Genomic DNA, 14,207 nt, shown 5'->3' with positions numbered 1-14,207 from the left:
ACTTTACGCGAACGTTTCGTAGACACTGCGATGTACTTCTTCACGGCAGACCTGGAACTGAGGGCTTCGGGCCCTAGTGTTTCCATTTATACTGTTTCGCTTGGCTGATCAAACTGATGACTCAACTCGGAAGTTCTAACCGGATGCTCAACCCGGACACGATTGTTACCGAAAAACCAATATCATGGCACTTCACCATCGTGCAAGTTTGAGATCTAAAATATACGAGAATTGTCTTTCGACTAACGGAAAAATGTAGGATGAATCCATGCGGTGATGAAGCAAATTTATATTCCAGAAGAAAAGTAAATGCTTATGTTACGTTGTGCGACATTCTATCTAGGCCAGGCCACACACCGCGGACAGGATGGCAACCAGATGTCCGCACGCCTTCACTGCGTACCTTCAATAGTCTTAAGAGCCGATCATAAATCTTAGAGGAATTTCTAAGGTCCTTCAGACCGAACCAAACATCTGCACTAAGTCACTGTCTAAAGGTTATTGTTTACTACGGAAAGATAGGAGAAGTTCGTCTTTCTCATGTACGATGTTTTACACTAGCAACTTTCTCTCGGGGCGGTTAACACCCTTCCTTCACTCTTCCACACCAATCCAGAAAATTAACCTATTACCAGAAAAGTCCTTCCCTCACTCTCCCAACAAGAACTTGGTCTTAACAAATCAGCTTTTCTCACATCATTAGACCCACCCATCGCAAGTGTCCTCCGCTGCATCATCGTTACAGAAAGTCAGTCTTTATACGTTTTTTGAACCTTCAATATCTAAGCCTGCGTCGCGTACAACACCTTGTTACTCTAGCTATCAATCGAATTAATTGTACATTTCTAGTTAAGAAGTTGTTGGAATAAACATTAATTGTATTCGTTAATTCAGTGTAAAATCAATTTAACCACCCCTATTATCGCAAACGAAATCAGGGGATCGATCATTTCGTGGTGTCGATTATCCAATCGTAACGGGAATTTACGAATCCCGTTGACGTGCTTCCTCGCGATCGCGTCTCCCCGCGAATGGTCGAAACAGCTTACGTCAATATGTAGAAGAGCTTTCCAAAGAAGAACGACTCCATATCTGTTGATCCCACAAAAAGGAAGGAAAATTTCTTTCGGTCGTTACTTTCCTACTACTTTATACAGCTCAATGACATTTGTATACTCGTAGTGGAAATCCACCAAAGTAACATTAATACTGTTCCATCTAACAAATTTCCATTAAACGAGAACAAAAGCGGGCGAACAAGAACAGAGAAAGGATTCACGATTTCTTAACACTCACTCTTGCTCGACGCTGTTAGTCCTGTTCGATCGGACAAAAGAGATCCTTCCTCGGCTTTGAATTCCAAACGCGAGCTGCCTCGCGAGCTAATTGATCGAAGAAAACTGAATCAAGACAAATAAGGTGGCCGATTAAATGAAGACAAACGGATCTGCTGGCCAGCAAATTGTCGGAGCAAGATGCATCCGCGAGACCAGGAGGCGCGCCGCTCTAAAGTGGCGCGATTAATGGAAGCTCGCTTACAGAGCCATTCGTTTCCACACCCGGAGTTTATTTGGAAGAAATTAATCGACCACGGATGAATCGTCCGTTCAATGTAATGGAAACGCGTTTATTGACCTACGAAAGAAGCTTTATTGAAATTGAGAATTTTGGGTTATGGTTATGCAACGCGAGTGAGACAAAGTGGTCTAGGAACTACAGGCGCCGCTGTATTTCGCGCGATTTAATGTTTCATATTACTCTTGTCCATGAACGCATCGGCTAACTTCTTTGTCAAATTTAGATTCGATGCAAGCGAATGACGTAACTTCGTTCAGATTTCTTGAAATAATAATAACGATGTGAGCTTTGATAGCTGTACAGTGACGAGCATATGTACGGGCTCACGAAAATATACCACGCGCTTATAGACAGTTTTTGTGAATATATTATAACAAAATTGCAAAATGACATCGTCATTCGTGTCTCTGTCATTGATCGTCGTTCCTCGAACAATTCACAGCAACAGATCGAGTGTCAACAGGAAAATTAATGGAATGAAGCTACTTTTCAGATAAAAGGGGAAAGACAAATGTTTGTCGAGGAAAACGGGAACTTTTATTTCGTACTTAGACTCGTCGGAACGGGTTTGTGTTAAACTGGTGCAGACAAAAGAATCCTTAATGAGACAGGAGCAACAGCGACGCTATTGCATATTCCGGAAGATTCTTATTAAACCGGATAACATTTACACGAGTCTAAAGGAAACGCCGCCGACATGGACATTCTGAATCTTAACTGGCTGAGTCTTTTATCGGATCAAAGCCAGCCCGAACTCAAAGCTAACTCCTCCTTGGGGTCAGTTTTGTAGTCAGTCACGCTCGTCCACGAAAATTAACTCGGCCTCGCGAGTCTCTGCTAGCCTTTTGCGCTTGTACGTTTCAATTACGGGGCGATTAAAATGAATCCGCGGTTTTGTACGCCGGTCAAACGGCCATCGAGGAGAGCTTCTCGAGATCAACGAGCTTCCCAGACTCTCATCGTCCGAACTATCCAGATTTTCGTTGAACTCTCCGTTTCTCGCGCAAATCTCCTACGAAGATAAGCATCAAGCTATTGTATCGAGATTAAAGGATATCAAACTGAAAAGAAATTGACGAAGTACGATGAGGAAGAGCGTGTGAAAGAGGACAGAGAATGAGAGTATCAACGAAAGCTTACCCGTGTTCGCTCATATTAGAGTAAATCGGAGCTCGAATCCCGGACAGCAAACTTCCAAGTTCCCCCATTCGCATTGATCCCGCGTAAGCATACATCTCAAGCAGCATTACGCGCAGAATTATTTACCTCTTGCCAGCATCCACACCTCCGAGAATCCAGACATTCCCCGCGGAGCTTTTCGCGACTCCATCTTATTAGATGTTGCATCGAAAGCTTCGACGCCGTGATGAAATTTTCGTGCTGATCCATCGAATTATTAGAACGCCTGGAGGGATCTGTATCGATATTCTTCGGATTACGAACGACGCGAGGTATTCGTTACTCGATTTGCTCGCTCCATACTGCGCGACATTCCACGGATAATTAATATCGCGCTTAATCATCCTTCACGTAGCGTAATATGTACATAGGACGCAGAATTTCACGTGCGATACATTTTACACGATTAAAATTAAAATATCTTTTAAACTATTTCTTCGCTTAAAAAATATCAAGAACCCTGAAAACTCGAAAAAATATGCTTGAAGTAAGAAAGGCTTGAATCACAGCATTCGCTGTTCTGAACCAATTAACTTTTTCCTTGACACAATTTTTTCTGTCGATGAAAGTAGCCAATAATAAGATATAATAGAACTTAATGAGAATCTCAATCTTTCTAACTGTTTTATTAATATTAGACACAGGAACACGATTTTTTAAAGATAAATATAACAAATTTTGTTCAATTTCAATTCCTCTGAAGATCGTATCTCGATTTTCCACGATAGTTCCTTTAATAGATGTTTTGACAATCGATGTTTTGTATCTAAGCATCCAAGATGAACGAAACACTGTGCATAATATCTTGTAATAGCGTGTTAATTGGTTTAGTTTTGAAGTTAAAGGTCGACGAATATTAAAAATGGAATAACGTTGGTTAAAAGAAGGGAAAATTAAATAGACGAAGATATCCCATTAAAACTACGGCGTGCAGATTGTGGTTAAAAGAAAAGAAACGGAGGAAATGGAAATGTCGGATGGAAGCTGAATATTCGTGAGCGAGTGTCAGGAATGAACGAACGACACGTCGAAACGCAGAGGATATTGTAATAGCGGAATAGGAGATGTTTCGAAAATCGAAACGAAAAAATCGAATTTCTACGACCAGGCATAGGATAGAATAAATACGAGACGGTCCGATGGGACTGTCTTTGAGGGTTGAAATTCATGAAATTCAGGAAATAAATTTAAAATTCAGCAGCGAAGGCGACGTTCCGGTACCTCGAATGAATTGGAATTTTTCAATAGGAAAAATGCAGATCTATTTAACCAGCTTTTGCAAAAAGATATTTTTAACACATCAGAGTTCATTGAAAGAATATTTCATTTAATTCTGATGATTTTCTATCCGCAATCAATATATCTGAAGTTTGAATTTGAAGAACAAATAATGGATTACATAAATCATTTTGAAAAACGCCTTGACATCGTCGTTTTAAGAATTTTTCAATCGCAGAGGTAAGCATTTTTATAAATCGAAAATGATTAATTACTTGTTGGAGAAGTGCACTGAATCATATGAAAATTGCTTTGATCAATAAATATCTGGTGCAATATTTTAAAGAAATTAAGCGCAGTTTCGGAAACCTACACAAACAGACCACCCGGAGCAAGGTAAATCGAGCGAGCAAGAGGAAGTTGCAAGAATCGCGAACAAAGCTGTATGCCAGTAGCACGACGTCGATTTTCACCCTTTCAGCCTTCGGCCAGTCGTTTTCGACGTGGTTTACTCGAGCCTCTCGATTAAGGCTGCCGTTCTACGTAATTATCCAATCGATTTCGAGGCCAGGACTCATCGTTTCTTCCGGCGTATCGGTCGGATCGACGGTCTCTCCTCGTTACCTGTAATTTCCAGACAACCCGTCGATCTAATTCAGTCAAGGTGTTGATTCGACGTGATTAAATGTATCAATGGGTCCTTCCTCGGTTACCTCGGTATATCCACGCAGCGAAATAGAGAAGGTGTAACCGACAATTTTCGACGAGGATGAATAGTTTGCGGATAAACGAACCAACTTGTCGCAGCGAAATGAGTTTGCTGGGCTGTGGTCCGTCTGCTCGACTCCACGTCCACGAACCAACCGGTTCCATCGGAATTTCTCATCTCTGCGCTTATTCGATCGTCAACCGATCAGGCAAATCACTTTCACACTGAAAAGTTCGTCGGTCCTTTCCTTGCGCCGTCGCTATGAGAACCGATTTGTTTAAGCTCGAGCTCGATGTTTTCGAACGAGTGGCGTTTGCTTTAAAGTGAACGCGTACACGCAAGATGCAGTAGGGAACACAGTGGATAGCACTAATTCGAGGAATTATTTAATTTAACGAAAAATTTAATAAATATAACAAAAAAAAAACTGTCTGACTAGACTCGTATAATGTAATTAGTTAACTATCGGAATATTATTAATACCTTGCAAGCTGATATAATTTTTCAACAAGCATATTGAGTTTCTTGTGCTCGATCTTAATTTCTTTCATTGTTACACGCGTATGGAAGAATGTTAAAATAAGGTTCCGAAATATTTACCAATTTCTCTACTGTATCATACGCAATCGTTTGTGAAATTACATTTTTGGTCATATTCGAAGAAATAGAATGTTTGGACAAACATTTGAAACAACTGAAAGAAGTTTTTCAATTTTCAATTGGACTGGTAGACTACGTGTAAGGAGGCGTTAGCAGTAGGATGTCCAATTAATCCAGGCCAGCTTTATTACCGGAGGTCTAGTGCGGTCTATGGTTCACCAAGGCACACAAGGGCCTGTCGGATTTATCATGCCTAATCGGGCAGCCGCAGTCGTGGTCGTAGAGCAATCGTCGCCGCGACGGCCGTTAATCCGTGTCTTCGATCGCAGCGCTCGCTTTTTCACCGATCTGTGTCAACGTTCGATCATTCCACGCCAGTCAGCTTTGGGCGAGTGAAAACTCATGGTCAAACCGCGATGTTTGTCGACGATGCGCCTACACCAGACGGCAGATCTAAACAAGATCTTTCGACCGTAAAAGCTCCGTAAAAATTCCTACTGCGAAACTGAAATTTTTCGTTGGTCTCAAACGTCCATATTATTTGTATAGTTTACGGACGTTTTCATCATTCCGCAACTTAGAGCCACGATGACAAAGGATTTACAAAATTTTGCCAGTTATTCGGTTCACTCCGGCGCAGTAATATTTAACTTCTCGCGAGAAATATCATTCGACAAGCACAGGCCCGAAAAAACGTTTATCCAGTAAACCGTTCATCTCGAGCGTTAGAAAAAGAACAGTAATAAATTACTGGCGGTACAAACGTTACGCTTTAAACCTGTGAACGTGATTACACTCGGCGCTCGGAAATGAATTACGTTATCATAATTGCGATAACCACACATCAACGTAGCATTTCATAGAAACAAGCCGAGATCCGCAAAAAATTTCGCCACGGGTCATGGCCGCGCGTTATCCGACTGGGTTATGAGATTTCGCCGTAAAACAGTACGAAGAGACGAAGTAGCTCCTACAGGGCATTCGTAATCAGTTGAAATTTCCATGTTATACGGTTCCTTAGATATGATGAATCTCATAAGACAATTGAATAGCACGTTCATGGTTTATTTATAATGGAAAATTCAAAACGAGACAATTAAATTCTGGCGAGAAAATTTCTCATTTTATTCATATAAAGTAAAAAAATCTATTTGAAGAAAAAATTTTGCACGTAGCTGTATACGATGTTTCAATTATATTTGATCATAAGCGTCAGAAAAGATCGCGAGTTCCTTGGAACGACGTTTGAGAGAATAGAAAAAAGGAGAAATTCGTGCCTCTAAGATACGCTTCGAACAAGCCACGTGCATTGTGCATTTCGTTAACAGCAACTTGCCGCTGGAAATCGAAGACGATACTTTTGCGAGCTCGTTATCGAAATACACTCTGTAGAGGAAAGCCGATCGCAGTGTTTCGCTGATATCTGGAAAAACTATCTATCAGAGATAGACTATCACGATGCTGTCCATCGTTAAATTTTGCGAAATAATGTCCCTATTAGTTTTACTCGTCGCTATAAATAATCCAAAAATTACAAAAAATTTTTTAGGAGCACCATCGTTCTTTTGCCAAGGAAGCTTCCTTTAATAGTTTTCAATTTTCATATTTCACATTACATTGTAGTATCGGAAATTTTGTTCGTTTAGATCTCTCTTGATACAAAACATATTTTAACAGTCTATACTCAATTCAACAATTTGATGTATAGGAAATATAGCCTTTCCTATTTGTATTACAAATTACGAATTTTTATACCAAAAGTCTCCGGATTCAGGAAAAATCCGTGCGAGGGTGCGGGACAATTAAATGAATCGGATTTTCTAATTTAGAAGCCAGTACCATTCTCAAGGACAAACGCATGCGAAGCTCTGAGAATCAGTCGTCTCCACTGCCAATAAACTCGAATCCTGACACTCGATGAAACGTGAGAGTAAAAATACGCGGGATATCGAGAGATTACGAGGTAATAGGAAATCGCACGAGAAAGAACTCTCGATGCATCCCGCTACGATCTGTCGTAGCTATCGCTTCCCGAATTTTCTTTCATTTCTACGTCACCGTGTCCTAAGTATACAGGGTGTCCCAGTATCGATGATACAATCGACAGGAAAACGATTCTATATGTAAAAACAAATTGAAAATATAGTTTTTTGGAAAATAGAGTTTGAAATATTGCCAAATAGGTATACTTAAAACTCGACCAATTTCGAACTGAACAAGGGCGAGTAACCGATAGAAGATTCTTCTATGGGTGAAAATAAGTCGAGATAATAGCCAAATTAAAAGAGAGTCTTAAATGAAACAAATTTTTATAGCGAGAGACCAACATAAAAAGTAGGAAAACATTTGCGACAGTAAAACGAACAGCAGGGCCGGTAAATCTTGCGAGGTATCGTTGAATCTCGACGATGTGTCAGGGAAAATTGGGTTCGTGCTTCGGGGGCGGTCTGAGTACTCGGAAATTTTATTTCGACCTCCTAGCGTAGTCGAAATGCACGTCGCGAGTATCGTTGAATTCTGGGAATGAATCCTTTAACATTTTGCTTATACAACCGCGATTTCGTCAGTTTCGTGATTTCAGGGCAAATCAATCGGTCGAAAAAGGGAGAAAAGAAAGAGAAAAGGGAAGGAGAAACTAGTCTGAAAGAGTCCAACGAATGAATTTTAAAGAACGAGTGGATGTTTATTTAAAATACTGAAATTGTGAGTTGCTTTCTTATTCCAGCAGACTTTCAACTGTTATTAAACGCGAAGTGACAGAGTATTATCATCGTATGGATTTAATAAAAGATTATAGGCAAAACGTTAGTTTGCAGATAATCGTTATAGCCCAAGATACAAATGGCTTTTACGAAACATTTGCGACTTTCGGTTCGATTATGTTAATGGATATCCCAGCTTAAAGGTTTAATTTATGACCACGTTATATTGTTGTCGCGCGGTATATTTATAGTTGACAACATAGCTCGTATAGACACGCCGACCAAATGGCTTCGCCGATGCAGTCGTCGCTGCATCGTCTCTACGCGACACGTGCGATCGTGCTGCGTTTACCACGTCAATGGAAATCGTTTCCAGTTCGATGGAAACAATTGTGGATTCACATCGATTCGCTTTGTCGACGTGGCATTGCCTTTGACGCTGTTGGCCCTTTGAGTCCATCGAATTTTCGGTTCTTATTTTACGCTAATTTTCTTATTCTAGCATAATGACTTTTCACAAAGGAAAACCAATTTGATAGGTTTTCTGTTTGCCTTTTTTAATTGCAGTTAAATACAGTTAAAAGTCAAGGTTGTCGGACGAAGAGGAGTTTAGTGGCAAGTTGCTTCGTAATTTGGGTAATTCGATCAATGGACGCGAAGAAATCAGTTTTTCTTTCGAACAGCGTAACTGTAAGCGTAATGGGGGATTCGGTAAATTTCAAGGAAAATACAATTTCCAGCATTGTTGCATGAACGCTTTAGCTGGAAAGGCAAAGGCCACTGTCAGAAGCTTCGAGTTCTTCGCATTTCTCGCCCGAGCGAGCTGCAACTCCTTCAACCCGTCAATCCAACGCTGCAATACGCTCGAGCGTGGCGTTTTTGCGCCTTTGCAAATTTCATTGTAAATCGTGCACAGCCAAGCATTTTCTTTCGAACATTGACGCGAGCTCTGTCCTGCCTCTGGAGCAATCACGTGCACACTTCAAAGTGAACCCATCATAGGCGAGAATCCTTCGAGAAATGTCGTATCGTCTTCTCGGAGCTCTCGACTGGATGCACCATTTTCCGGAGAAAGCCTTTCGAAGCGAAGTCCAGTAGTAAAATTCGAAGAGCCTACATTTTTTAAACCCTCCATCATTTGCCAGCATCTTCTCGGCGGTAACCTTCTTTTATTATCAATGGTACGAATACATATTTTTAGTTCGTTGGCTTTCGCCAGGCTGAAAGAAACGCCATATTGATTATCAAACCCCGTTCCATCCAACGTGATTTCTTGATCAGTTTTTCGACGACCTTCCTGCATTCTTCATTTTTAGTATCACGAAATAGTTGCGTCTCTTCGCCGAATCAGTAGCTAGGGCTTCAGCCGTAAAAACTCACTAGCACTTTGATTAACATTTCCATTGCCCGCGAAGACAGCGAGACTCGAAATGGCCGCGAAAGGATTTCCATTTCATTACCCGATAGCTCTTGGCCAGGGTTAATTCGAAATTCCCCGAACGAAATCGACTTGCTGTCACGTCTCGCTGAGAGGGATGGGGAGAAGAAACCGGAGTCTCGGTAGAAATTTATTAGAACTTGTAACAGATAATGCACCCCAGAGATGCAACTTCCGTGCGCCAGGCGTGAACTTAAGCGCATTAGGAGATTGAAGCACGTCCGTACCCGGGAGGCTGTTGCGAAACTTAAACAAATGTCTGGTCCGCTATTTATCCGAGCTGCTTAACAAACCCTTCGAAACGTACCATACCGCGATTACTTCGCGAGAACGAAACGAAGTCGTTTGAAGGTTTCCACGTCGCGTCAGCATCCGAAAACGTGTTTCATGACAAGACAGAAGAAGCGAGGTTGTCTCGACCAAGTGATGAATAGACGTGAAATGTACGTGGTGTTTCCAAAGTATATCTCAATGAAGTGGGGGATAATAGGCTGGATGATTAAAGGAGCACTTCTTGCTTAAGAAAATATATTCACGTGACAGGTCCGATTGCTTTTTATTATAGCGACAGAACTCTCAAACTATGCAATGTAGAAGCTGGCTGTCTATTGGTGAGTATTCACGAGATATAAATTGATCAGAAGTAACATTAATCAATTGCATGTGGGAAAAATGCAGAGAAAAGTCGTGATTTTACAAATAGTACTTTTTAAAATCTACGTTTATGCTATCCACGTGTGAAGAATGAATTTATGGAAGCTGAGTACTGACCATATGCAGAGAAATTAAAAGATATACTAAAAATGGAATTGGTCAGTTTGACTTTTGAATATATCAATCGATAACTAGATTTCTATAACTCGTAATGAAAAAGATGTTCCTCCCGTCATCGCCTATTTGATTAATCTACACTCCTGAAACATCTTGTACACGTACAGTTGTTTGATAAACTGTCGAAAACGAGAAGAGTGGTTGGATTTGGAAACAGGTCTGTAGTTTCAGTCGTGGATCTAATTTCTTAAAGAGCCTGTAAGCTCTTGAATCTTCTTACCTCTTGCTTTGCATACTGTTTTCCTGAAGTTTCTTAGGGAAACGACTACTATTTAATGCACGTTCCGTAAAGGATCAATTGTAAGAGGACACAATAAATCCTAATCCCTAAAGGAACATTTCCTCTTCTTCTTAAAATCTCCGATTTATTCCTCTGTCGGAAAATAATTCATCGCTTGTATCTTATTTTTTGCTCGAACTCATCGCTTGCTTCGACTGACCAACGAAAGTATCAAGCTGTGGACCATTATAAATTCTGCGAATGTTTCAAAGGCCATAAAAAGTCCGTTAATTACGGACTAATGAACGATGTAACAGGGGTCGAGGTGAAACGATACTTTCAACTTTATTTCCACTCCTTGAAAAGTTGATAGTTAAGAGACTTTACGGATGAATCGCGGCAACGCGCTTTTATGTTCGAAACACTTTAATCGAGCACAAATTCCGGCGACCAGAAGCCTGCCACCCTTTTAAGTTCCGGCTTCAGCTTTCCTTGACGAGCTTTGTGAAGCGCTTTATAACCACCGACCTCTTTGTCGCGGGTCTTGTAGACGGAAAGACCCGGTAAACAGTGAATTCCACTTTTTTATCGAAACCTGTTCTCGTTCTTCGAACATAAACCGGTCTCGTAATTGCATTACGCGATAACGTTTGCTTTTTGCCAATGCTATAATACCAGTGTCTCCTTCTTGTTTCGCTATTTGGCAAGCTGGCCATCTTCTGCGACGATTCTATTCGCTAAACCAGCGTCTGCTAGACCACAGCTAGATCGAAAACTCTCTGAAAGGCGCCACCTGAACTACGACGCTGGCTTTTTTATTCCAACGATTCTCTCTATAACAGACTACAGCTCTTGCCGAATGCGATATTAGGCTCGAAGAAAGAAGATGTTAGCCATTTCGTGGCGCCAGTTATCGGTAAGAAGACGTTTCTAAGCGATATTCGCACAATCGTACCGCGCTAATTTCGTATCTGCGAGGATTCTGAAGAATCGTCGAGGACGGAGGGTGAGAAAGAAACGGAAATGAATCTTCCTCAAGGCTGCGCCGGTATTTTTCTCCGGCGTGATTCAACGCTGGCTCGCGGTAGAACCGCTATTACGATGCTGACAATCTCGCGACCACCGCGCCGCTTGTCGTTGAATCTCCACGAAGCGGTGACAAATGAACAGAGACAAATACTTGCTGATAGAAGACGGCCGAAGAGAGGGACGAAGGATTGCGCTTCAATCTTTTAACGCGATTAGCTTGCCAGCCTTTGCTGAACCAGGAGGAAAAAAGCGATGGAAACGAGCAAAAGTCTCGACGTTTCCCGTTCTTCCACTCCCGTACGCTCTGACAGCGCGTTCGCCTGGTTGCTTTTGTCGCTTAATTCTGTTCCTTTCTTTGCCATTTCGTTAAGCATTCGTAGTTGAGAACTTCCCTCGCAGGACCAAGCCATTACGTCCCTTATACCGGTGGAAGTAGCAATAATCTATCGCGCAGAGCCGAGTGAGTAGGAAAATTTCAAACCAGTGCTACGAGATTATAATTGAAGAGATCTGCGTTTGTGCACAAAGGCGATCGTAACTTTAAATCTCTTAAAGTTAAATCTCATAAATTTTACATGAAAAGAAAAGCATTTTGTCATTTAGCTATCATAAATCCAATCGTATCATCAGTCTTCATATTCGATATACAATGCCGTGACACGATTTTCTTTCACACCACGATAATATCATCATTACATCACGATATAATTATAATTCAAGACAGCCGATACCTCGTCTATCTTTCAGGAAACATCTGATATTTCGTAAAGAGAACGTATGACAGGCTACAAGTCTGCTAATAGAATCAACAGAAGAACAAAATTGTCTTAATAAGATATGATCAGATCCGCGACACAGAACGGTGTTCTTGCATTACACGTACTCGTGGCGCCGTGCGGCCGCTTAATGGCGCGCGAGCCGGATTTTACACGAGAGAGACTCGACCGTATCGCGCGAACTTAATGCCGACTTCAGTCAACACGCGCGGCTTAGCCCGATAAGCTTAGCCCCTTGATTCCGCGTCGCGCGGCGTCCTGTTCCCTGTCACCCGATTTCATCTACCTGCTCCTCCTATTACACTCTCTTCAGTCATACCAACTTCGCTTATTCATCCTTCAAGCCGCGCGAAATTCACGAACGTTGGTTCGTGATTCGCGTGTACCTAATGACTCGCCCCGTCACGATACGCTTCCTTTGAACACCACAGGCGATAACTTCGGTTACAACGCGACTTTTTCGCTTTCTCTCGATGCCTGCTCGAAGAAACTTGTAACAAGTTCTATAGAGAACCAACTGATCTCAACGAAAAGTCGTACTAGTTAGGGATAATGTAACGTTAATTTTCAAACGCATAGTAACATACGCTCCCTGTCATAGGTACGAAGACAGAAAAGGCAACATTGAACGAGTATCGGGAAATTATTATGATCATCGGCACGTTATTATTATTGCATTTGGAATATAAACTATAAAAATTCATATATTCGATATTATAATGACGATTAAATTAAATAGCTTCCTCGTCTATAATCGTCACATTTCTCGATAATTGTTTAAGTAAAAGACTACAAAAGAAGTGACGTAGGCTTTTAAAACAATTTTTCTATAATTGTAATAGGATTGAGGTTTCGAAATTTAAACGAACGTAACTCGACGCCTTGGGCACGTTGTTAAGAGAACAAAAGGCAAAATTGCTTGGTAGATGGTTAACAAGCGAAACACGAAACCTTTTTCCCGTCGTTAGATCTCAAAGGTTATTAACATTGCGAAGCCAGAATTGGCCGAGTCATCGTTGCAGCCGGCAACAACAGGTAGCCTCGCGAGGTTCGATTGCGCGTATTAATAGCGGCCGGCTGGTTTCGAGTTGCGTGGCTCGTTTCTGAAAATTCGCTCCGTTAAAAAGTTCGCGTTCCAGTCACGAGTGCGCGAGGCTTAATTAAACCGCGCGCGCAACCGACCGATGAAGCGGCGAAGCCTTCCAATTAGCGGGAAACAACGTGATCAACGGGAACGATAAACCTTTGGGTTCCTCGAAACGTCGACGAAAATTCGCGTTTCGATCCGCAACTTCGATTGGATCTGGCTGCGGAAGTAGAACTCGTTGCGCTACAATGGAACCGTGTTTTCGGAGAAAGTCAGAAATGAAAGAAAGAAATTGGGATAGCGAAAAAAAAAAAAGAGAAACACGATGGAATTGTAGAGAAGTCAGCAGTAACGCGCACAAAGTATCGGGGGATAGAGTTGCAATCTTGCAGAACGTTTTGTGGAGGCCGACATAAGCAGACTTCGAGGGGTTGGGCATGAAAGTGAGTTTTACCGATGCATAAAAGGCGACCGCCCGATTGTGTGACCAGTATAAACCGACAAAATACCATGTGCGAGGAAATTTTTTAGTATACCGTGTCTATTTTTCTACGTGATTTGAATGAAGGTCTGATTTTAAGAGTAAACGATCTAATAAGTATGGCAATAAAATTGGTCTAAGCTTCGTATGTTTACGATGCAACCCCGTTATTCGTACCCGATCGCAAAAGGAACTCGAATTGATCCGATAAATTTGAATCTCTGATTCTCGCTATTTGCCGGTCCATCGTTTCTCCCACTCGAACAATGAATCCATCTATTGGAAGTAATTAAGTGCTCAAGCGGGATTCGTCGGTGATAAGTGGACAAATTATACGGTCAAGTAAGAACGATCTATAC

At 41.5% G+C, this 14,207-nt stretch overlaps 2 protein-coding genes across 5 annotated transcripts in view; one reads left to right on the top strand and one right to left on the bottom strand.

The window, feature by feature from the left end:
• The window catches only part of LOC117157346 (sodium-coupled monocarboxylate transporter 1), a 158,066-nt gene that overhangs the window by 78,139 nt on the left and 65,720 nt on the right, over positions 1-14,207 (top strand). The gene's annotated exons all lie outside the window — the stretch shown is intronic.
• Positions 1-14,207, bottom strand: part of Octalpha2R (alpha2-adrenergic-like octopamine receptor) — a 127,128-nt gene that overhangs the window by 108,246 nt on the left and 4,675 nt on the right. The window lies entirely within an intron of this gene.

This window comes from Bombus vancouverensis, chromosome 15, assembly GCF_051014615.1.
Source record: "Bombus vancouverensis nearcticus chromosome 15, iyBomVanc1_principal, whole genome shotgun sequence".
In the NCBI taxonomy this organism is placed as follows: domain Eukaryota; kingdom Metazoa; phylum Arthropoda; class Insecta; order Hymenoptera; family Apidae; genus Bombus; species Bombus vancouverensis.
Note: the sequence above shows the minus strand (reverse complement) of the source record. Positions and strands in the feature narration are given on the sequence as shown.